The following is a 25,480-nucleotide window of genomic DNA, read 5'->3' as shown; positions in this document are numbered from 1 at the left end:
TTGGACTTGATTGATGTGCAAGGACTTGGTTACCACAAGATTTAGAGTGTCCGTTACATTTTTTAGTGAGGCTAGATTCCCATTAATTATTTCCAAATCATCCGCGTCAGCAGTTCCATAGATTGATTTTTGGATTGTTCCTAAAAAGTTAAACATTCCTCTTTTCGGTCTGATGTTTGGCGTGAGATAAGATTTCCTTAGGGGATACATTTCATTTGCCAGACCCGTCAGAAGGACGTGTTTTCCAAATACCGCCTCAGCTTCGCGCGAGGCTTCGTAAGTAACATCGCTCGACGCGAGCGCTTTCGGAGTACTTGTTTTGGTTCCGTGGGATTGAGATTCCCTTAATTTAGAGGGGCGGCGCGTCATTTGAAGAATAGGCGCACCCAAGTCTAAAATGACTTCCAAAATATTCTTGTGTGACGAGGCACGGGCAAATTCTAAATCTAAAGCGTCCAGGGCGGACTGGGCGAGGGATCGCTGACCAGGGTTCCAATGGTCCAGATAGGTATCCCGTATCGTCTGGAGGCCTCCGAGTTTGTCGTGAATGTCGAGTAATGGTTTGGTGAACCCACTTGCGTCAATGGATTGGAATATCTTCCATCTTTCCTGGTACATGTATACTTTGCCCACTTCCTCCTGGAGTAAAGTCCCATTGATAACTGAGACATCGAAGTAGGCTAGGGACAGACTGCTACACCTATAACAAAAGAAACTTAGACTCTATTCCGTGGAGATCCAATCGTTACCCTGAACCCGTTTGAGTTCAATTCTAGGGATTGGATCGTTTTCCCTTGGTCCGGTGTCGTATTCGTAGTACGGTTTGGTATTATTCAGATGGGTCTTCCAATAAGACGCTGTGGAATCATCCGCGGTTTTCTTGTAAGTGATATTTCCTTTTTGTTCGTTGATCTCGACGACGACAAATGGTCCATTCCAAATCCTTTCCAAGGCGTTCTGTCGCGTATGGTTCTTGATCATTACTTTATCTCCCACTTGATATCAAGGAGTTTGTCGTCGTGTTCCTTGGTCCACTTGTTTTTGGTTTTTCTCTCTGGATTTGGTAAGCCAGACCAGAGCTTTCTCGAACCGTTCCTCCCATTTTCGTATCCACAACATTTTCTTACTAATCACGGTTTCCAATCGGTTTTCGCGGAAACCGTCAGGATTGTTGGCTTCGTGACAGAACATGAGGTTGTGAGGCGTTTCACCTGTTGATTGATGAACGGAAGTGTTATAGGCACGTGCCATTTCTATTGAAACCTTGTCCCAAGTGTGTATTCTCTCTTTGCAGGCAGTTCAAATATAGTCTTTCAGGACACCATGCATTCGTTCTATAGAGCCGTTCGACTGCGGGTGATATGCAGTTGTGGTGATATGTTTGATATTATAGTGTTCGAGAAAGGAATCGGTCAGCTCGTTACAAAACTCCTTTCCCATGTCCGTCAAGATTACTTTGGGGCACCCGAAGTTACCTATCCAGTACTCTGATAGAGCCTTGATAACTTTTGTCGCGGTTTTGTTCGTAAGTGGGGCACATTTAATGAATTTAGTTATTGAATCCTGCATCGTGAGGATATATCGGTGTTTATTCCAAGATTCGACCAGAGGTCCGACGATATCTATTGAAATTTGATCGTTAGGTTTTTCGGCAAAGGTTTCGAAAAGAATGGCGGGTGATTTCATTTGTATCCTTTCCTTTTTATACATATTAAGAAAATGACATCTCTCATTTACTTCAATTTGAATCTGCCGCCATTACCACCAGTGTTATAGAGGGAGTTGCCTATCGTCATCATACATAATAACATACTCTGTGATCACGGATTCTATGGGCTCTGTGATATTGAAAATTCTAACCTAATAAGTACGTGAATTTACGACTACAATAATTGTGCATTTTATTAAGGATATTATTAAAACTTGAACAAACTACTGTACAATACCTGGAGTAAAAACTTTTAATGTTGTTTTCTGTTTTTATTTCAGGTAAGTAACATTGTATTGATATCTTAGCTAACTGTAGAAGTTGTGATTGTAATACTAAAATAAACTGTTTTTATTTCAGAATCCAACTTGAGTTTTTATTTTAAAAGTGGAGTAGAAGTACAATTACCCAGATTATTACATACATCTGACACGTGGGGCATGCCTGGATAAATGAATTGATATTCTCCATACGTGACCATACGGCCGTTTCTTTTCCTCGGTCAATTGTTTTTGCTAGGCCAAAGTGTCCATTGATGTCGTTGTGAGCGCTGGCCATGATTTCTTTCTGTTGCTGTTTGTTAGGCACATCCTTTCCTGTCAAGCAAAATGATATGTCTGCACCTGAGTCCTGACGTATCCTCTTGAGATCTTCAATGATCGAATTGGTTTCTTCTTTGGTGGTTTTCTTAGGGTCAATCCAGAAGTATATCTTTTCGTACCTTTTCGGATGAATGTAGTTTCTGAGTTTCTCACGTCTATCAGTCTGATTCTTTGGTATAATCAGGGTGTTGTCAGAGGCATCCTTTTCTTCTAGGGTAATCTTCACCCATTTGCCGTCCTCCCCTTTTCGATTTCGGTTGGGAACGAGTTTGATGTGAGATTCTGTCCTGCCTGTTGTGAGTGACAATCTCTCGATGTCAATGTGGCGTGCGGCAATATGGTGGACCCACTTGGGATTCCTGTCAATGGGTGTGATTTCGTATAGTCCCTTTTCCAATTCGGTGAGTTTTCCGAAGATCTCTTCCTTTGTGCGAAAGACTCTGGATAACTCATCCGCTACTACGTTACTTTTTCCCGAAACATGTTCTATCAGGAATGAGTATTCCTCCAATCTTAGTCTCCAACGCAGCAGGCGTTGACTGGGGTCTACGCAATTTTTCAGCCATACGAGTGCACGATGATCGGTGCGGATGATGAAGGGTTTATCCGGTGTATTGAGCAAATATACTCTTAGTCTCTTGACGGCCCATACAACAGCAAGCATCTCCTTCTCCGTCGTACTGTAATTCCTTTCCGCATCATTCAGGGTTCGAGATAAGAAATATATGGGGTGGCCGTCTTGAGATAGTACCGCTCCAATTCCATCGTTTGACGCGTCGGTGGTTACGACGTATTGTTTAGCTGGGTCTGATCTCACAAGTATCGGTGGTGTGACCAACTTTTCTTTCAGGGTTTCGAAGGCTTCTTGGCAGGCTGCTGACCAATCCCATGGGATGTCCTTTCTTGTTAACCTTGTTAATGGTTTCGCTAACATTGAATAGTTTTGTATGAACTTTCGGTAATACCCCGTCAAACCAAGGAAGGATCGAATCGTCTTAACGTTGACTGGAACGGGTAATTGTTGTATCGCTCTGGTCTTTTCCGGATCTGGTTTGCTTCCTTCGTCAGTGATGACATATTCGAGGTATCTCACTTCAGTTTTCATGAAGGCGCACTTCTCTGGCTGGAGTTTCAAGTTACATTGTCTTAAACGCTGAAATACGGTTCTTACATTTCGATGGTGTTCTTCCTCCGTTTCACCAAAAATTATTACGTCATCAATGTAGACGCAACAGATCTTCTGATTCAATCCTCTCAGCGCATCGTTCATCATGCGTTGGAAGGTCGCAGGAGCGTTCTGTAATCCGAAAGGCATTCGTTGGTATTCGAAATGCCCGTCGGGGGTTGAGAAGGCAGTGTATTTCTTGGAGTCAGTAGCCATGTTGATCTGGTGGAATCCTGCGGCCATGTCGACAGTAGTAAAGAACTTGGCCCTTCCCATGTGATCGAGTAAATCCTCGATTATTGGTATCGGATAAGAATCCTGAACGGTAAGTTCATTAATCTTCCTGAAATCGATCACAATTCTATACTTGGGCTTTCCGTCGGGGCCCGGTTTTTTGGGTACAACCCAAACTGGCGAGTTGTATGGCGACTCGGATTCCGTTATTATTCCTTGTTTCAACATTTTCTCTACTCCCTTTTTTACAACCTGCTGGTGCAGCTGTGGAGCACGGAAACTTTTCACATTTACAATGCGTTGAGGATCTGACAACTCGATGCGATGTTCAGCCATTGAAGTTCCATTGACCATGTCTTCCTCCTGTAAGGCAAAGATATCGCTGAAATCCTGAAGAATACTCCAAATTTCTTTCTGGTACTCATCCGGTAGGTGTTTCAAGTCGACAGTATGTTGGAGCGCCTGCTCTCTTTCATCACGTGGTTGTTGCCATACACCCGGGGTCGACATACTCTTTACTCGGTGGACTTGGACGTTCTCCAGTCCGAGCTCGATAGCTTCGTCTTCAGCGGTGGTGATGATTCCATAAGCCGTACCATGATTGTTCGTGTGTACAATCTGCACCGGGATATTTTCCATAGGCATTCCGTCTTTATAGACCATGCGTAACATGAGATCGAGATTCTTTTCGTCGGTATCGATGGCAATTTTGTTCACCGAATTTGGTTTAAATCGAATTTTTCGGTCGCTACTAAGGTGGTGTATCTTATTCTTCAGGGTGAGCGTCGAGGCATTCAACTGGAAATCTCGCCTCCTCATAAACGGGTTTCCCATGATTCCATCTTCGTCGTCAGGCAGATAATCGTCTGGTATAATGACGAATTCGTCCTTTAGCCCCATGTGACTTAGTACAGCAATTTCATTCGCGGAATTTAGCGCTTTGCCAGTCTTAAAGGAAATTTTGCGTTTGATAATTGGACAAATTTGTTTATCCGATGGATGAATAACCTTCCGTTTTATGAGGTTTATTGATGCACCTGTATCGACCATAAGGGCTACTCCTTTCTTTGTTTCTCCAAATTTTATTACAGCACACTGTAGTAACCCCTGTGAAACTGAACATACACGGGCTCCTGTTGGCACTCGTCCTCTAGTTCGTCCTCCTGTCCCTTTATTTCCTCTTCCTCTGACTGGAGTTCCTCTGACGTGCAATTGACTTGGTCGTTGGGCGGTTTGTCTTTGAGGCTGGCGTTTTGAAAATTTGCGTCTCGCTTATTGCCGTTAGTATTAGGGCGTTGGTCGTTCTGTGGTCGGCGCGGAGCGTAGCAGTTCCGGCTGTAGTGTCCTCTGGTTCCGCAATTATGACATACTGCTTGTTGTTCATGGGCGGTCCGATGTGTGTTACAGGTGTGGCATTCACATCTCTGGAGTTCTTTATCTTCATCTTGTTCCGCTTCATCGTGGTGGTGGACAGACGGTGGTGGTCGAGGAGTTGACCTTGGCGAGTTCGTCAAGGTTCTTTGTTGTACCTGGAATCTTCGCGTATCTGATGCGCTGCTTGGCCCATAAATTTGGGACTTGTTCCAAAACGTGGGTTTCGAGGCTGTGTCGTTACTGTTCATCAGCTGTTGTTGATGCATTTGGAAATTCAATTCCTCGCCTTCGGCTTCTTTCGCAGCCTTCTGGGCTTCTAGTAACTTGAAGTACTGACGGTTTTTGACTTGATGGAATATCCTCGGATTAAGTCCGTACTACTGGCACACTCTATTTTCGAGGTCTTGAAGATTAGGATCGATGTTCGCTCGTAGTTGTTGATTCGAGAAGGCAGCTACGAGGTCTTGGTAGATCTGATTGAATTTGAGATTGTAGGCGTCCACAGTGTCGCCCTTTTGGCCTGTTCTGCCAAGCTCCATTTCCACAGTGGTGGCACTTTTCTCGACAATAACGGCTGATCTTATGACTTCGAGTAAAGTTGGGATTGTACGAGGTCTCCTCTGGTTGATGGTCTTCTGAAGAGCTCCTCCTGTCTTCAAGCTGATTACCATGCTCAAAAACGGGAAACCTTGGGTTGGCATAACTACCATATCGGCGGCTTTTACTTGCATGATCCAAGCGTGTACGTCTTCGCCTGCTTTTCCTTCCAGTCTGCAATCAATCATCTTGATGGCTTGAAACGCGGGTAGGAAATCTTGGATCGCATAGGGCTCGTCCGCTGGGCGATTTGGTTCTCCGGGGTATCTTCCGGCAGCATCGGGGCGTAGGCTGACATCATTCAAGTAAGCTTCCGTTCGTGCATACGGGCCTGGGTCTCTTGGATTCCGAGGGGGAAACACGTCTCGGGGTGGCGCAGTTGCAGGTAGTTGAATTCTTGTTTGGTTTCTTCGCGCAAGTTCCTCAATGTTTCTCATTATCTCCTGCTGTTGGCGTAAAGCTTCGGGATCACTCAGCAACTGGGACATACTGAACGTCACAGTGTCCGGACGACGATGTGGTAAAATAGCAGACATTTCCAAGGCTCTTCGAAGTTCATCCTCTTCTTGCTGTTCTAGACGACGACGCGGGACGTTGTTACGGGTATTGCTACCAGTACCTCGTGGGATTTCGTAATCCGTCGGACCATTAGGCCACTGTGGACTAGGCCTTGGTGTAAGGCGTACGTTCGGCATCCGTGATAAACGTCGGCTTTCCTCGAGAACGCGTTGCAGTGTCGAATCCGTATCCGACAAGATATCATGGTTTACATTGGCTCGCGCGGTGGAGAATCGGTCGTTTTCTAATGAGCGATTTTGGTGAAGGGTCGGTATTGGCATCGCATTTATACCTTGATGGTCCGAGTCTGAATTGGCTGGGGAGCCCACCTCATTGATGCGCGGTGTCGGTGGCAGCAATCGGTTTTGAGCGAGCCCGTATAATGCCGAGTAACGTGGTGGGTTTGTTACGATTGAGGGAGCTATCTGAGTAGGACCTTCCACCTCTGATTCAACGAGACGCGCGGTATCTAGTTGAATTCGCGGTATCGCTCCGGTATGGTTTCCGGGCGGTCTCAAAATATTAGAAACATTCGGATCATCGCTAGTTGTTAAGCGATAATAGTTATTGATTGCTTCTCGATTGGTATTACTATTTGTAAGAGCTTCCTCTTGACGGTTTTCTTCGGTTAATTGGTGATTCGGTTGTTGCATTTCCTGAAACATTTGGTTGGTGACGCTTTCAAGCGTGTCTTCGGGACGCGGAACTGTTTTAGAGTTTTGATTTATTTCTACATTATTGCGACGAATGAAGTCGTGTTCACGACGTTCTTGATTTCTCAATTGAATAAAACGGGTAACCTCTTCTATAGGCAAATCTTCGCGGCGAGCAAGTTGACGCGCAGTTAACCTCTCTCCGTTTAATTGCTCTAGACCAAGACGGTATCTGCCCATTGCAGTTAAATCATTACGTTCGGTGGCTTCTTGTAGCCTATTCGCAAGCTGAGTCATTTGGTTCGTCAAATCCCAAAATCTCTCTTCAAACCGGGATTCAGAAGTGACGGATTGTCCATCTTCTGCAGTCTCAACAATAGTGGGAGGTACTGCCGATCTCCGGTCATTGTTTTCGTTCACGTCCATTGTGAATTTATTTTTTGAATTTACCTTGAGTCAAGCTTTGACTTTATTTATTTGAATGATTCAAGTTTGACCATCAAATTCTTAGTTTCGATCACGATTTGTCCTTCGATAAGTTTATGGTGACTCGAGTAAGTAACAAAATGCTTGTACTCACGCTAGGAGTAGCCAAATTGAGGTGTGAAGCATCACACTCGAAGATCGTGGTAGCCGTCGGTACGAGGCTTCGATGTCCTGGAGTCTCTGACAGGCACCGGGGGCAAGAATATAAGAGCGGTTCGAGTCTGAGTGTCCTTATTCTCACTTCACTTCACTTAGACGGTTTAAACGCGAAGTTTATTGTATCTAAGGAGTGCAGAATTTTATACTTGCTTCCTTTCCAATAAATACACACGTTTACTATGGGAATTGTCCAGTGTAGAATCAGGCGGTCTACACTCAGTCCCTGGTTATCAAGCGGTCTACACGCAGTCCTTGATTGTCTACGCAAGGCGGCCTTTCACTCTATCCCTTGCTAGGTACAATTCGTAATAATTACTTATAAACGCGTAGCCGAAGGTTCGCGCGTGAATTTATTGGGCTTACGCACTCACTTCCACAATTCGTCACTGTGATCCGGCCGTTTGATACGCGCGCCGCGTTCGTTGGATTTAACCGGATCCTGGCAGGATCGCCAAATTTGTCATGCAAATATTGCGCAACGATTATATAGGTATTTATATGTTTATTCAAACAGAGAATTGAATGATGATTGATAACAAAAAATGGTAAAAGGAAGTGTTAACGTTATATTATATTAAATTAGACGTGCGTTACGCCTGGAAGCAGTATTGAGACTGCTCACACGGCCTCTCGCCGGGCTCGGCGACAGTGCATATGAAGTGCATAATCGCGTAATTTGAGCACTGCTGCCGATAAGAAAGCCAAGCGCATAAGGCGGGCTACGCTGCATGATAAATTTTGTATTCATCTAAATAATCCCCGGCATGTTCCTACGAGAGGATATAAACTGTTACATTTCATTAGAAATGTTCCAGCTCCATCACAGCGCGAACGACCCGCCGCCGCTCCGCGCTGGACACGGAGCAACGGGTCGACGCCTCGGCGCAAGTCGGTCGTCGGGCGGTTTTAGCCGGCGACTGCGCTCGTCGCGACCGCGGCCAACGCCGGACCCATCAGATCCGGCGTCAGCACCGCGTTCGTTGTCACGACGATTGTGTTGCGCGCCGCGGCAACCGGGCCCGACCATTACGTCGTTCAAAGTTTCGTGAAGTTTTGTTCGCGACACGTGGGCGTGACACGCCGCTCTCGCGGCGAGACAGCCCCGCGCGCTTACGAGTCGCTGCTTCGACAGTACGGAACGTTAATGATCCTTCCGCAGGTTTACCTACGGAAACCTTGTTACGACTTTTACTTCCTCTAAATGATCAAGTTTGGTCATCTTCCCGGCAACATCGGCAATGCCGAGACATTGCCGCGTGCCAGTCCAAAGACCTTACTAAATCATTCAATTGGTAGTAGCGACGGGCGGTGTGTACAAAGGGCAGGGACGTAATCAACGCGAGCTTATGACGCGCGCTTACTGGGAATTCCTCGTTCATGGGGAATAATTGCAAGCCCCAATCCCTAGCACGAAGGAGGTTCAGCGGGTTACCCGGGCCTTTCGGCCAGGGAAGACACGCTGATTTCTCCAGTGTAGCGCGCGTGCGGCCCAGAACATCTAAGGGCATCACAGACCTGTTATTGCTCAATCTCGTGCGGCTAGAAGCCGCTTGTCCCTCTAAGAAGATTCATTCGTACGCCAGAAGTAGAAACCGCCCGACCGAGGCCGGGGACCTTCGAGATACCGGAAGGTACGCCTACTCAGCAGGCTAGAGTCTCGTTTGTTATCGGAATCAACCGGACTAATCGCTCCACCAACTAAGAACGGCCATGCACCACCACCCACCGAATCAAGAAAGAGCTCTCAATCGGTCAATCCTTACGGTGTCCGGGCCTGGTGAGGTTTCCCGTGTTGAGTCAAATCAAGCCGCAGGCTCCACTCCTGGTGGTGCCCTTCCGTCAATTCCTTGAAGTTTCGGCTTTGCAACCATACTTCCCCCAGAACCCGAAAGCTTTGGTTTCCCGGAAGCTGCCCGCCGAGTCATCGGAGGAACTTCGGCGGATCGCTAGCTGGCATCGTTTATGGTCAGAACTAGGGCGGTATCTGATCATCTTCGAACCTCTAACTTTCGTTCTTGATTAAAGAAAACTTTTCTGACGAATGCTTTCGCTTCTGTCCGTCTTAGGGCGATCCAAGAATTTCACCTCTGACGTCGCAATACGAATGCCCTCATCTGTCCCTATTGATCATTACCTCGGGGTTCCGAAAACCAAGAAAATAGAACCGAGGTCCTATTCCATTATTCCATGCACACACTATTCAGGCGAAAATAGCCTGCTTTAAGCACTCTGATTTGTTGAAAGTACACGTACCGGCCCACCTCGACACTCAGTGAAGAGCACCGCGATAGGATATTAGTTGGGCCGCCCAGAGGGCTAAACCCACCGGTAGGACGTCCCACAATTATGCTACACGAAAAAAAAAATTCTGTTCGGCGAGCTGTATTCTACAGCTCCAGTAACTATACGCACTCTACGGTCTATCTTGTAGTTACAGCAACTATATATTAGTCAGCTCTGATAGCTGCAAGTTGTTCAGCTCTCACAGCTGAATGGTTTCGCTTTAAGAGCTGTATGTTGCGCTGTGCTTTGGTGCGTTGACATATTTCATAACCTTCAAATTTCATGAGTATGATTTAAATACAGTTGATAGATAATTGTTCAAATAGTCCATTCAAATATGTGAATGACACTGAATAAATGATGATAATAATGATGAAAAATAATACTAATAGTAATATAAGTGTACTATTTTATAATAAGCGCTGTGAGCGGAGCCGAAAAATTCTGGTCCAGCTCTTCGAACGAAGCTGTTTAGCTGAGAGAGCTGAACAACGTACAGCTATGACAGCTGAATAACAGTCAGTTATACGAACCATGCAGTGCTCTTCCAATAACAGAACGTTTAGTTCGACGAACTGTTTACAAGTAACTATCTAATATTTAGTTCCACGAGCTGAATTTTTTTTTTCGTGCAGTTGAACACCGTGAGCGGTGCACCGACAGCGTAGGACACAGATTCAACTACAAGCTTTTTGACCGCAACAACTTCAATATACGCTATTGGAGCTGAAATTACCGCGGCTGCTGGCACCAGACTTGCCCTCCAATGGATCCTCGTTGAAGGATTTAGAGTGTACTTATTATGATCACGGGGCCTCGGATGAGTCCCGTATCGTTATTTTTCGTCACCACCTCCCCGTGCCGGGAGTGGGTAATTTGCGCGCCTGCTGCCATCCTTGGATGTGGTAGCCGTTTCTCAGGCTCCCTTTCCGGAATCGAACCCTGATTCCCCGTTACTTGTTACAACCATGGTAGGCGCAGAGCCTACCATCGACAGTTGATAAGGCAGACATTTGGAAGGAGCGTCGCCGGTACGAGACCGTGCGATCAGCCACAAGTTATTCGGAGTCACCAAGGTAAACGGCGGACGAGACGTACCCGCCGCCGATTGGTTTTGATCTAATGAAAGCATTTCTTCCATCTCTGGTCGGAAATCTGTTTGAATGTTTCAGCTCAAGAATTACCACGGTTATCCAAGTAAATGTGTGTACGATCTAAGAAACCATGACTGATTTGATAAGCCATTCGCGGTTTCACCTTAATTTGACTCGCACTGAGACATGCATAGCTCAATCTTTGAGACAAGCATATGACTACTGGCAGGATCAACCAGGGAGCTTCGATACAAAATCTCGGCTCGGACGTGCGCCACAAATCGCCGAAGGGGTCTTTCAGCCTGGTCGGCCGCGCGTCTACTGTGTGTTTCGGGACTGCCCGCAGGCAGCCCCGGTTCCGTGTGCCGCCACCTCGACACTCGGCTTATAAGCGTTCGAACGATCTCCCGTACCCGTCGGCTAGATTAAAAGCGTCTGGGATACATTGTTATAACATCTCTGGTCTTTGAGTGTACGCTCGGAAAGAAGCGAATTGATGCGTGCGTTGGAGCGTTCCGCCTTCCGTGTTTCACGGAGAGCCGAACTTCTTGGTACCGCGTCAAGGGCCATTCGGTCTGAGACACCGACCCGCGGTACTGCAGTGACGATAGATGAAACAACGCGAGTCGCGTAGTTTCTTTGGTACAAGGCACGGAACGGTCCGCAAACGCCCGCTCCTGGTCAACGCCGACGTACGTATCGTGCTCGAGCACGTACCGGTACGGCGTAGCAGGCGGACGACGGGAGACCGGCCCGACCGACTCGCTCCTCTTACTAGTAGGAGCCTGGCCGCTAGGACGTCGGCGCCGGTACGGTGGTAGCACGGTCGGCTTACGGGGCGAAACCTCCGCGGGCTATCGGAAAAATTTTGAACTTCAGGAACTCTGTCGAAAATACCCGGGGCTCATTTGACGATGTTCCGACAGGCTCCCGGCCCGGATCGACTCCGGGACGCCGCGCATCGCCTTTCGGTCGACTCGGACCAAAATTTTCACAAGTCCGGTCGACCCGTATCGACTTCAAGACGCCGCGCATCGCCCCTTGGTCGACTTGGGCCGAAATTTTCACAAGTCCGGTCGACCCGTATCGACTTCCGGACGCCGCGCATCGCCTCTCGGTCGACTCGGGCCGAAATTTTTACAAGTGTCCCGTGGCGCCGCATCGGGGGTCCGTCCGTCCGACGTCGTCCCATCGGCCCCGGGACGCAGCGCATTGCCTTTCGGTCGACCCGGACGAAAATTTTCACAAGTCCTGCCGTGCCACGATCGGTTCGCGGGTCCAGCGCCGACTATCACGGGACGCGGCGCATTGCCTTTTCGTCGCCTGGGACGAAAAAAATTCCCAAGTCCCTCGGGGATCGAGGACGACGGCCGACGGTCGACGGATCATCGAATGAATAAATGCGGCCTATAATATCGTCGCCGAATCCCGCGACGTGCCGAGGGTGTCCACCGGTCCCTATGGTCGCGCTTGTCGGCCTTGCGTTCGCCGACCGGCGATCCGAGCTGCTGCCTCGGATATATCTCGAGTAGCAACGGGTACGGGAATGAAGGTTTCTTTTTCAGTCCCCGCACTCGCATTGCCATCGCACCCGCTCGGCGAGCAGAGCACGGCCGCGCCGGTCCGCCCGCGACTCGTCCGACATGGGACGAGCGACGCGTCGCGTCACTGGCGTCGAGCCAGCGCTCTGCAAACACAAACACATTGGGGCCTCGTCTAACCGACAAGACGAATCCCCAAGCCAAGGGCTGAGTCTCAACAGATCGCAGCGTGGTAACTGCTCTACCGAGTACAACACCCCGCCAGGTACCCAAGTCGTCTACAGACGATTCCGAGTCTCGACATCGAACTGGATGACCCATGATCGACCGTTCGAGGCCGAACCGACGAGCGGGAAGATCCCGACGAAGGCCGAAGACCCCGCCCGGCAAACAGGGCTCGTGCGACGACCGGTCCGTGGACCGGCCACCCGGTAAAGTCACATTGTTTTGAGCCTTTCGACTCACGAGACTCCTAGAAATATCGTTACCCCCTTTGACTAGAGAGGATACGGCCTTAGAGGCGTTTAGGCCTAATCCCACGGATGGTAGCTTCGCACCACCGGCCGCTCGACCGAGTGCGTGAACCAAATGTCCGAACCTGCGGTTTCTCTCGTACTAAGCAGGATCACTATCGCAACGACGAGTCATCAGTAGGGTAAAACTAACCTGTCTCACGACGGTCTAAACCCAGCTCACGTTCCCTATTGGTGGGTAAACAATCCAACGCTTGGCGAATTCTGCTTCGCAATGATAGGAAGAGCCGACATCGAAGGATCAAAAAGCGACGTTGCTATGAACGCTTGGCCGCCACAAGACAGTTATCCCTGTGGTAACTTTTCTGACACCTCTTGCCGAAAACTCTTCAAGCCCAAAGGATTGATAGGCCGTGCTTTCGCAGTCTCTATGCGTTCTGAACATCGAGATCAAGCCAGCTTTTGCCCTTTCGTTCAACGCGAGGTTTCTGTCCTTGCTGAGCTGGCCTTAGGACACCTGCGTTATTCTTTGACAGATGTACCGCCCCAGTCAAACTCCCCGCCTGGCAGTGTCCTTAAATCGGATCACGCGGGAGTATGATCGACAATCGGCCGAAGCCTCACGCCACTCTTACACGCTTGGCTCTAGAACACCGTCACAGCCGGGCTGAAAGTCCTCGACGCACGCGCTCCGCCCAACCGAGTTAGTGAAGAAACGATGAAAGTAGTGGTATTTCACCGGCGATGTTGCCACCTCCCACTTATGCTACACCTCTCATGTCTCCTTACGGTGTCAGACTAGAGTCAAGTTCAACAGGGTCTTTTTTTCCTGCTAATTTTCCCAAGCCCGTTCTCTTGGCAGTGGTTTTGCTAGATAGTAGATAGGGACAGTGGGTATCTCGTTAATCCATTCATGCGCGTCACTAATTAGATGACGAGGCATTTGGCTATATCCTGGGAGAGTCATGGTAACGACCGCCATCGGGGGGTTCGGGGGGCTGGTCAGGCCCCCCATCCCCCGCCCGGGGGTGTCGGCGCGCGATGCCCGACGTTCCCCCTGTATCGAGCCCCAAACCGGTAACTTCAGTTACTTACAGTCCACAAACACGGCGGAGCCAGGCATCCGCTAGACCCGGACCATCAAGACTTTCAAACAGAGGTGTTTGTTACGTAAACACCGAAACAAGACTGCCTAAACTCCTATTTCCCCGGTGTACCCCACCGGATACGGACCGCCACACCTGAGCTGGGTTCGGATACTAGTACACGTAAACGTGCCCGACACCTCAAACGCCTGCCCCATGTGGTGGATGAGTAGGGGGGCCTGAACCCCCCTCCGTACAAGGACTCCAGCCTTTAACGCACTATGGCACGAGATCCATGTTCCTAAGCAAAACGCGCTGCCCCTAAGAGGCCGACACCAAATGACGGGGCACCTGTAGCCGGCAGGTTGGGCTCCCCGTCCCCTTAGATACTCGTGTTAGCAAGGCTCCTCTCGCAACGTTGGACGAGTCGCCATCGCCCCAGCTTATCGCTAGACAGGCTACCACACCTCTAATACTGAAGGCAGCATCATTCGCTGCAAGCAGCTTCGGGCAGCAACTCCTTCAGTTTTATGGGTGAACGGCGTGTGGTCTACCAAGGGGCTCGTCTCGGATACTAACACAGCAGGAGTGCGCCAGGCCCGACACCTCAAACGACGGCCCCACCGTTTACCCAGTTTTGCCCCAACAGGGTACTCGTGTTAACAAGGCTCCCCTCGTGACGTTTAAACGAGTCATCGTCGCCCCAGGTTTCGCTTTTGCCATGCCAAGTTGGCCGGCTAGACAGGCTACCACACCTCTTTTCTACAGATCGCATCTGTTGCCCGCATCAGCGGGATTAGGCAGCTGAACCCGTAGTCTTAGGGGTGAACGCCGTGTGGTCTGCCAAAAGGACTCGTCTTGGATACTGGGTTCAGGAGTGCCTGTGCCGACACCTCAAACGACGGCCTCAACGTTTACTCCGACATCAGCGTAATCGTGCTCGTCACACACGTCGAGGTTCTTATGTTAAAAGGCTGTGCAGCACATGCCTTTACTTTCGTTTACCCGCGCTTGCTTGTCTTTTTTCCCCGCTAATTTTTCCAAGCCCGTTCCCTTGGCAGTGGTTTCGCTAGAAAGTGAATAGGGACAGTGGGAATCTCGTTAATCCATTCATGCGCGTCACTGATTAGATGACGAGGCATTTGGCTATTTCCTGCCCACAGTTGCCTAAGCAACAGGCGGACTTCCCCGTGGTGGGAAGTTCCCCGGGTGAACACAACAAAGTGTTTGAAAAATAAAATATTGAAAAAAGGGTATGACGGAATAGCCTCCGTTAGAAGGATAAGAAGGAAGTATTTGGTGGGTCGTCTACCTTGCGGTAGAGGCTTCTTCGTCAGTTCGTTGTTATAAGTCAAATAAAATAAAATTATGTGTCAAGTCAATTTATGAAATAATATTTTCTCCCACTGCGTTCGCTCGCCGTACCCAATAAGGGCATGGTCGAGCAGTTCAAAAATAAATGAATGAATGAATAAGAGTCAAAAGGATAAAAGTTAGAAGTTTGGTCGAGTCACATAAAATATTTTAAAATGATCAATTGACGTCTGTCCAAGTCAATTCAAATATAAAATAAATAGATAAATAAATAAATAGTTGGCCGAGGTCAGAGGGATAAAATATAGATGGTTGCGACTCTGTATAGGGAAGTGCTAACCATTTGCCAAGTTGCCTGCCGGACTGAGGGAAAATTAGCCGAACGGAGTCCCAGGTGTTTCAATCGGGAAAGCGAAACTTAGCCATCGCCTCTGCGGTGATGTTTCCGGGGAAAACCACGTGGAGGTGTCCGCCCCAGTGCGTTTAATCGGGCACTGGCTCCGCCGCCGTAGCACAGCTGAAACCCCGAGGGGCTTACAACTGGCCAAACGACTCGCACTGGTCTGTTTCGTTGGACGTACGGCCGATGCCGGTGGTGGGATTCGCTTCCACGGTTCCCTCGTTGCGGCAGGCCTCTATCCTGTCTCCGGTACGTCCCCAGTGACAGATCAGGCTAAAGGTCCTTGCTTAAATTATTCGCAGGCAGCTCGGACCCGTTGTGCGTTCGAACACATATCAATTGAATAAATAAATAAATAAATAAATAAATAGATAAAATGTGTATATCATGAGACATCGTTCGTGTAGAGGCGCTCACAGCCGACAGCCAGGGGTCTCGCCAGCGCCAAACGGCTGGAGAGGTGGCCGATGAGCAAGTGCTCCATATCCCAGGGGGCCTGAAGGCCACACAAGGGCTGGCACTTGCGTCGACCAACTATCAGGTGTCCATGAAGGCACCTATGATCCCGATGGAGCTCCGAAGAGCTGTCATCGAGATCGTCAACAAGTCTGCCTAACTAAAGCCAAGCCTTTTCAGGGAACAGACTGTGTCGACCGGTAGTGCGCCTCTGGAGCCGACCACGATGGAGATCACTCTCGCCTGGCGGGCGTTCAACTGTTCTCCAAGTACACCCAGTATTTGGGTGTACTTCAGCACCTTCTCTCTAGCGGCCTGGGCGAGAGAGGTTCCGCTCTCGTACCGGACAGTGATATCCAGCACGAGAACCCCTTCCTCATTCGAGTTTACGACGAGGTCGGGTTTGAACCTCTCGCCTTTGACCACTACTTGGGGCTCGTCCAGCACATTGTGCCGTTTAGCGAGACAAGCCCTCAGAAGGTGCTTGATCATATCGTGCCGTTTCATTCTCATGGCCTTGGTGTGACTACACCGGCCGAGAATGTGCCCCAGAGTTTCGTCAGACCCCTGGCACAGCCTGCACGAGGCGTTCACTCTGTCGTCCATTAGTTTCATGAAGGCTCCCGTTGGGACAGTGTTTGTCCGCAACTTGATACCATTGATCACTCTGGACGACTTTATGAGATCGCCTCGGCTCAGCCACTCATTTGCGATAGGCTGAGATGCCACGTCATCAACTCTCTGGCCTTGCCAGACCTGTTTGGCCCCGTCAGTTCGATAGCTCTTCTTGAGCTGGGCTTTGTACTCGTTCAGCTCTTGAAGAGACAGAGGCCAAGGGAGTTTCAGTGTTACGGCGTATGCTTCAAGCCGCCGTTGGGCTCTCTCCGATTCGAGGGCTCCGCTCACGCCGGGGTCTCTTGACGCTCGCGCTTCAATGGCATTGCGCAGGGCCGCGATGAGCGTCATTTGTTATAGTTCGGTGAGACCCAACCCCCCTCCGCGTTTCGGAGTGTGAAAGAATTTGACACTGGTCGAAGGTGTCAGGTGGAGGATCTCCCGAACACTTGATCGCACGAGCCGGTCGATTCGTTCGAGAGCGGCCCCTGATGGAGAACTGCAGATCAGACCGTAGGTGAACCTTGGTAGGATGTAAGTGTTAAGTAGGTTCACCTTCTGCATAGGCTTGAGAGGAAGCGCTCGAATTCTCCCGAGTACTTTCTCCAGGGGTCTGATGTCAAATGCGCTGAGTACGCCAAACCAGGGCGAGACCCTTGCCCCGAAGTAACGTAGGGCATCTTCGGGCAGAACGAACGGGATCGATTGGTCGCCGATCTTTACGCTCGGATCCCTCGGATACCAGGTCTTGCCACCTGGGACGTACTCAAAGCTCGCGCACTTCTCGACAGAGAGCTTCATGCCGAGTTCAGCCAGGTACTCACTCACCGTACCAAGCTGCCTTTGTGCCATTTTGGCATCCTTCGACAACAGGACCAGATCGTCCGCGAACCCCATCACTGATAGATTCTGGTCGTCCACGGCCATGCCCTGTGTCTCGGTTTGCAAGCGTTCTAACAGGGGTTCGATGGCGAGGTTGAATATGAGGGGGGAAAGCAGGTCGCCCTGCTTCACACCCGTTGCAGTTCGATTTGTACCTCGCCACCCTGCGACTTGATGGTCGTGCCGCAGCCCCTGTGCATATTGGCCACATGAGAGGCAACCGACGGTGGGATACCCTTTCTCTCCAGGCCTTGCGCAACGTAGGAGTGAGGGACGGTGTCAAAAGCCTTCGATATATCCAACACAGTTATGACACCGCCCTTCCTTTTGGCGTTCGATATGGCTGCTTGCAGAAGTTGTATGTTTGCATAGCAGCCATTCTCCTCCGTGAAACCTTTCTGCCGACAATTCAAAGTGAGGACACCTCTCAGCCTTTGATTTAGCAGGGCAGAGAATAACCTGCTGATCATGGAGCTGACGGTTATGGGCCGCCAGTTTCTGACGTCTGAGGTGTCCTTGCCGGCATTGGGGATAAGCGTTGTTCTATTCGTTCTCCACGCCTTGGGGTAGTGTCAAGCGTGAAGTAGAACGTTAAACAGTCTGGAGGGGACAACGTACGTTTGCTTGCTCTGGAGGTCCGCACGTGTCACTCCATCCGGTCCGGCAGCCGACCCGCTGCTGATCCTGGCCACCTTCCTCTCCACTTCCAAGGCGGTCACCGGGACAAGTATTTGGTCAATGGGCACGGGCTTTTCTACCGCAGGGGGTAGAGTCGTGTCTGGTCCCGGTTCGCCCTAAAGTTGCTCATACAGCTTTCGCGTTGGCTCCATCGCGGGGCATTCGCTAGGCTGTAATATGGGGAGGTTGTTGGCCGTCACAGCTTCTGCCAGGCGCTTTGTGTTATTATTGTATAAATCTTGGCACCCGGCGTAAGCGAACTTTCGTCGCCATGTTCTATTTGGTGGTCGGCCCCTCGCCGGACGGTGACTACGTATAAAACGCGGCCCCCTCGGCGCTCTCGCACTACCACCCTTCCGGGGATCGCAGCCAGGCTTGATCTGGTTTAGCAGCTCATCGTACAGGGCATCGATACGATGCTCGTTGAAATCGTTTGCATCAAGCAGCCGCAGTAGAGAGCTGGTCCACTCAGAACAGTTGCCTGCATCACCATTCTCCTTGCGAGCCTCCCGAATGAGTGGTGCATCCTCCGTGCCCATCACAGGTGGATCGGGTTCCGGAGGCTCATTCGTCGCATGCGCGGCCAGGACATTGGCTATGTCCTGAGCGTCACCTCGGTCCGGTAAGGCAGGGTGGACAGGTTCCTGCTCTTCCTCGCCGTCGGCTAGCTCCTCCTCGGCTTGCGCTTGTCGCTGTTCTCTGTCGCGGAGACGCCGGCGTGCATCTGAAATTTGCTTATTTTTACGGTCGGGGAAGAACTTTTTGAGCTCGACGTTGATAAAGCGCTCTTTGATGAACTCTTGCTCAAGCTGAGTAAGACGTTCGAGATCCTTGTCCGACCAGACCGTGGCTTTACGGCCACCAGGAGCGCCTGGCTCCTCCGCGATTGCGGCACGCTTTTCGTTTCTGAGGGTCGGGTGCTCATGGCGTTCGTGAGCGGACAGACCCCTTTGCGAAGCATATCACAGGTCGCAGAGGACGCAAGGGTATGGCAGTGCTTCGTTCACTTGCCTCGGCGCACAGGTAATGATATGTACACGCTATTCGTGGACTCTAGAGAAGGTGCGTGAGCAGCCTTTGCACTGTCAGAGGGTGCAGATAGTAGGGTGTTCCTCCTTCACGTGTTTGTCCAGTTGCTTACTGTCGGTACAGATGATGTTCTGACCTTGCTGCAAGCACTTTGGACAGCGTTGTACTCTGTTTAACGCCGCTACCAGAACGAAGCGTTCTGTGGCTCGGAAAGCATTAATGTTGTCAGCCTCCGTGCTCTGGCCGGCAACGGAGGGACGACGTGGTCGGATGGATGGACCGAGTTGATCACTTGGGGCAGCATCACTCCCCGCTACTGCACTCGCACCTTCGGCAATTAACTCTGCCACGACCGGGACATCCCGAGTAGCGTTGGGTAAACCGACCGCCTCCGAGGCATCGTTGGGTGGACGATCCATGGTGCTCCGGAAATATACTGCATGACCGAGTCCCTCCGAGCGTAAGGAGCTATTACGGCTGCATCTACGCCGGGACACTTACGGTAGTTTCTCACCGAGCGCACCAGTTGTCTCTCCAACCGCCGTGCCTAGACTCGAACGGTACTCACTCTGTTAGTGGTAAAGACCCTTGGTCACTTCACAAGGAAATGCGCCTGAGTAATGCGCATTGGCTGGCGTAAGAGTGCGCGCGAAACACTACGAGCAAGGAGGGACCTGCACCTCTTGCCGTACAGGCGTGTCAGCGTTGAGTGTACAGGTTTGGCCGCGCCTGTCACTCGCGCTTGCTCTTTACCCGAAGGTGGGCGACTCCCGACCAACGTGGCCGAAAGTCCCTAAGGTGAACTACCCGGCTCCGAGCGAACTCGGCACCGGGTGCTCACAATTAGGTTCGAAAGACGCTGAACGAAAAAAGCCCGAATGCTGAGCGGAGCTCAACACCGGGCTTGAGGTCTTTCTTTCGCACAGGTTTAGTCTTCAGACTCAATCAGCAGATCAAGCCGTCGGACACCGCCCCGCCTTTCGACGTCGCCAGACTTGGTTCAATTGCTGGTTGGTTCACCAACGCACCGCCTGGCTGGGGCGATGAAACTAAGCGTAAGCGTGCTCGTCACGCTCGTCGGGTATCGCAGCGAGCTATGTACAAGAGAGTCATAGTTACTCCCGTTGTTTACCCGCGCTTGCTTGAATTTCTTCACGTTGACATTCAGAGCACTGGGCAGAAATCACATTGCGTCAACACCCGCTAGGGCCATCGCGATGCTTTGTTTTAATTAGACAGTTGGATTCCCCCAGTCTGTGCCAGTTCTGAGCTGACCGTTGAATGGCGGCCGAAGAGGACGACGGCAACGGCGAACCGCCGCCGAAGCCTCGCAGCAAGGAAGATCCGCGGGAGGCCAAGGCACGGGACCGAGCTCGGATCCGGTTATTACCATCATCGCGCCCAGGCCCGGCACGTCAGCCAAACCCGCTTCCCGACCAAGCCCGACACGCCCCGATCCTCAGAGCCAATCCTTATTCCGAAGTTACGGATCCAATTTGCCGACTTCCCTTACCTACATTAGTCTATCGACTAGAGGCTCTTCACCTCAGAGACCTGCTGCGGATATGGGTACGAACCGGCGCGAGACCTCCACGTGGCCCTCTTCTGGATTTTCAAGGTCCGAGGGGAAGATCCGGACACCGCCGCAACTGCGGTGCTCTTCGCGTTCCAAACCCTATCTCCCTGCTAGAGGATTCCAGGGAACTCAAACGCTTATACAGAAAAAAAAACTCTTTCCGGATCTCCCGACGGCGTCTCTAGGTCTTTTTGGGTTACCCCGACGAACTCTCTTGCGAGGGCCCGATTTGTAAACGGTTCCGCTGCCGGGTTCCGGAATAGGAACCGGATTCCTTTTCGCCCGACGGGTGTGTCACATTTCAAACCGCGCGCGCCCACGCTAGGGGAAAAGCCGAGCGAGGCCCGACGTTCGCACAATCACCGGCGTCACGACGCGCGTGTCAGGCATAGAAATACACCAACATCGTCATCGGATTTCTCCTAGGGCTAAGGATCGACTTACTCGTGTGCGACGGCTGTTCACACGAAACCCTTCTCCACGTCAGTCCTCCAGGGCCTCGCTGGAGTATTTGCTACTACCACCAAGATCTGCACCGACGGCGGCTCCAGGCAGGCTCACGCCCAGACCCTTCTGCGCACACCGCCGCGACCCTCCTACTCGTCAGGGCTTCATGACGGCCTAGGCCGCCTCGTATGCCGCTGACGGCCGAGTATAGGCGCGACGCTTCAGCGCCATCTATTTTCAGGGCTAGTTGCTTCGGCAGGTGAGTTGTGACACACTCCTCAGCGTATTCCGACTTTCGTGGCCACCGTCCTGCTGTCTTAGGCAACCAACGCCTTTCATAGTATCCCATAAGCGTCGACTTTGGTGCCTTAACTCGGCGTTTGGTTTATCCCACAGCGCCAGTTCTGCTTACCAAAAGTGGCCCACTTGGCACTCTGATCCGAGATCTCGTGGCTTCATAGTTCAAGCAAGCCAGAGATCTCACCCATTTGAAGTTTGAGAATAGGTTGAGGTCGTTTCGGCCCCAAGGCCTCTAATCAATCGCTTTACCGGATGAGACTTGTGTACGTTTTGTACGCAAGTGCCAGCTATCCTGACGAAAACTTCGGAGGGAACCAGCTACTAGGTGGTTCGATTAGTCTTTCGCCCCTATACCCAGTTTCGACGATCGATTTGCACGTTAGAATCGCTACGAACCTCCATCAGGGTTTCTCCTGACTTCGTCCTGACCCGGCAGAGTTCACCATCTTTCGGGTCCCAACGTGTACGCTCCGGGTGCGCCTCTTCTCGCAGTAAGAACGAGACGCCCCGGGAGTGCGAGGCCGCATCGTGAAGCGGCCCAGTCTCCCTCGGTCAGCGCTGGGCTGACCTTTAATTTCATTTCGCCTTCAGGTTTGCTCGTCCCGATGACTCGTGCACATCTTAGACTCCTTGGTCCGTGTTTCAAGACGGGTCCTGAAAGTACCCACAGCAATAGCGTCGCTGACCGGTATTTGATAATTCGAACGAGCCAGCCAGAGGACACCGCCAGCCAACAGCTGGCCAGGCCCGGGGACGGCGCTAGGTCCGACCGCCGGAAATCACCGACCGCGCTCGCGGCGGGCCCGACGCAGTTCAATGCGGCTCTATACCGTGCGGGTACCGCCGGGCAGCCGGACGGGCAACCGGGGGTCTGCCCCGACGACAACGCCGAGACAGGCAGCCGACCGGGCCTTAGACCGACACCCAACGAGTCGCGACGTCCTACTAGGGGAGAAGTGCACGCCGGCGCCGCCGGACATTGCACCGCGACCGAGTGCCGTGGACGCGAGGACCCGACATCACGAGCCGCGGCGAAGCCTGCGTCCCTGACGATGAATCTCCCCGTTCGATCTTTCGGGTTTCTCAGGTTCACCCCTGAACGGTTTCACGTACTCTTGAACTCTTTCTTCAAAGTTCTTTTCAACTTTCCCTCACGGTACTTGTTCGCTATCGGTCTTGTGGTCATCTTAACTCTTCGGAACTATCGTGTAGAGAGATTCTCTCACACTTTTTTTAAAACTTTTTTTTCTTTCAAAATTCAAATGGAATGACCCCCTGAAAATTTTTTTACCTTTCTAAAATTTAATGCTCTAAATGATACGAGAAAGAAAAATTTTTTAAACATGAAAAATGAAAAAAAAAAATTATTTATTTATCAACTGTGAGAGTTTCTCTCATTACGTGAGTAAAGTCATGCACATAGAAAATTGCTATTCGTATGACTTCGTTTAGTTTCGGCTGTCTTCGTAGTTTCTAGCCGCCATTTTAAATGTATCTAAATATACAAATGCACAGTATTCTAAAGCTTGTGTACAAGTGTACCAGTATTGTTTATTAAAAACTAAAAATGTAATAATTCATAAATAATTATTCTCAGTTGTATGCTAGTTTATAAGTGTTATTATTTATTCAGTGTATATACAAAGTAAGTAAATTCGACACATTATGTATTAATGTTTTTCTGTTATAAACACATATGTAACCTGAAAATATGTTTCAACTTGAGTGTGATTGTTCATAAAGATTCATAAATTATGCAAAATATAATTGTTCAATTATCTCAAATATTTTGTTCTCAAAAATTTTGATAACTTAAATAAGAAACTTTCAACAAATTATTACAATTTGTCACTTATCACTTTTTGGCTTTTTGTGAACATACACTCAAAAATTTCAATTTTTTTTTTCACGTATTAGTGGATACAGTTTATACATTAAATAACAAATTTTCGTTGCATATTACCAGGTTACACGACATGGACCAACCAACTAACTCAGGAGACGAAAGTGATACTGGTTTCTCAGATTTTGACGAGATGTCTGACGCTGAATCAGAATTTAGTAACCATGACTCCAACACTGAGCAATTAGAAGATGATGGAGGTGACACAGACGACAATAACAACAGTCCACTGGAGAAGGAAGTTAAGAATAAAAAATTTTTGTTGGGGAAAGATAAAACAACAAAATGGTTCCGTGATCCACCTTATCCGAGAGTACGTACAAAACGACAGAATATTGTTCTCCGTCTACCCGGAGTTAAGAATTGCGCAAAGGATGCAAAAACACCTCTGGATTGCTGGAATTTATTTTTTCCTCAAGAAACAATTGAGAAAATTGTTGATAATACTAATATTTTTTTGGAAGTCGTACGTTCATCAAAAAAATCTCAAACAGAAACTCACCCTACTTCAGTCGATGAAATACGAGCTATGATTGGTTTATTATATCTGATAGGAGTACACAAAACATCAAGACTAAATTTAAAAGAACTATGGGCGACTGACGGTTCTGCTCCAGATTGTTTTCGTGCGGTGATGTCGAAGACACGATTTCATAATTTATCGTCTGCTTTGAAATTTGACGACGTTAACGATCGTGATGATCGTAAAAAATTAGATAATTTGGCGCATATACGAGAATTTTCTGAAAATTTTATCAAACGCTGTCAAGAAAATTATACGCCTGGTGCTCTGTTAACAATTGATGAAATGCTGCAAGCTTTTCGAGGTCGATGTAAGTTTCGGCAACATATTGCTAATAAACCGGCAAGATATGGTATCAAAATTCACTTCATGACCGATTCAAAAACATTTTATACTTATAATGTGGAAATTTACTGTGGAAAACAGCCATCAGGACCATTTCAAAAATCTAATTCTGCATTTGATGTCGTTAAAAGGCTGACGACTCCAATACTCAAAACTGGTCGCAATGTAACCTGTGATAATTACTTTACATCTGTACCTCTGGCAAATTACTTATTAGAAAATAACACAACTCTTCTCGGAACCATCAGGCGTAATAAAAGAGAGATCCCGAAAGGAATGACTGAAATTAAAAATAGATCTATTTACAGCAGCAAATTTGTCTTCACTGATAAAAGTACATTGTTGTCATATGTCCCTAAAAAATCCAAGAATGTTCTGATGTACTCTACTCGACACAATTCTAATGAAATTGATGAAAGTACTGGGGAAAAACTCAAACCAGAAATAGTAACTTTTTATAATCAGACAAAAGCCGGTGTGGATGTTGTAGACCAACTGCAAGGAGAGTATGATGTTGCTCGAGATACACGGCGCTGGCCTATGGTAATTTTTTATGCATTTCTCAACATTGCTGGCATCAATTCAAAAATTATTTACGTGGAAAATACTGGCAAACAAATCGCTCGGCGAGAATACTTGAAACAGCTCTGCTCTCAACTAGTCCACCCGCACCTAGTGAATCGTCTTAAATTACCTACTTTATCACTGGAACTAAGATCAATTATACTGAAAACTGGAAAAATTAAGCCTCAAAAGAATCTTCAAATTTCAGAACGTGGATTGTGTTATGAATGTCCCTGAAGAGCGAATAGTTATACAACTAGAAATTGTACTTCCTGCAATGCTCCAATATGGAATAAGCATATGGTTCGTTATTGCCGTGACTGCCAGGCAAATCTCGTGTCAAGAGTCGACTTATAACTGAATGTGATAAGTGATAATATAACGACTTAATCTTGTTTTTATTGCCAAAAGTAATAGTAAGTTAATGGTAAAATTG

At 49.2% G+C, this 25,480-nt stretch overlaps 1 long non-coding RNA gene across 1 annotated transcript; it reads right to left on the bottom strand.

Moving 5' to 3' along the window:
• Positions 1–12,622: 12,622 nt before the first annotated feature.
• Positions 12,623–22,899, bottom strand: LOC138190825 (uncharacterized). Its single transcript, XR_011176922.1, has 2 exons — positions 20,489–22,899; positions 12,623–13,881 (listed from the first exon to the last, which is right to left on the bottom strand). It is a non-coding gene; the product is annotated as an uncharacterized lncRNA (long non-coding RNA).
• Between the last annotated feature and the right edge of the window lie 2,581 nt (positions 22,900–25,480).

This window comes from Neodiprion pinetum, chromosome 4 (genome assembly GCF_021155775.2).
Source record: "Neodiprion pinetum isolate iyNeoPine1 chromosome 4, iyNeoPine1.2, whole genome shotgun sequence".
Classification (NCBI taxonomy): domain Eukaryota; kingdom Metazoa; phylum Arthropoda; class Insecta; order Hymenoptera; family Diprionidae; genus Neodiprion; species Neodiprion pinetum.
The sequence above is the reverse complement of the archived record's forward strand: the minus strand, read 5'-3'. Positions and strand labels throughout refer to the sequence as shown.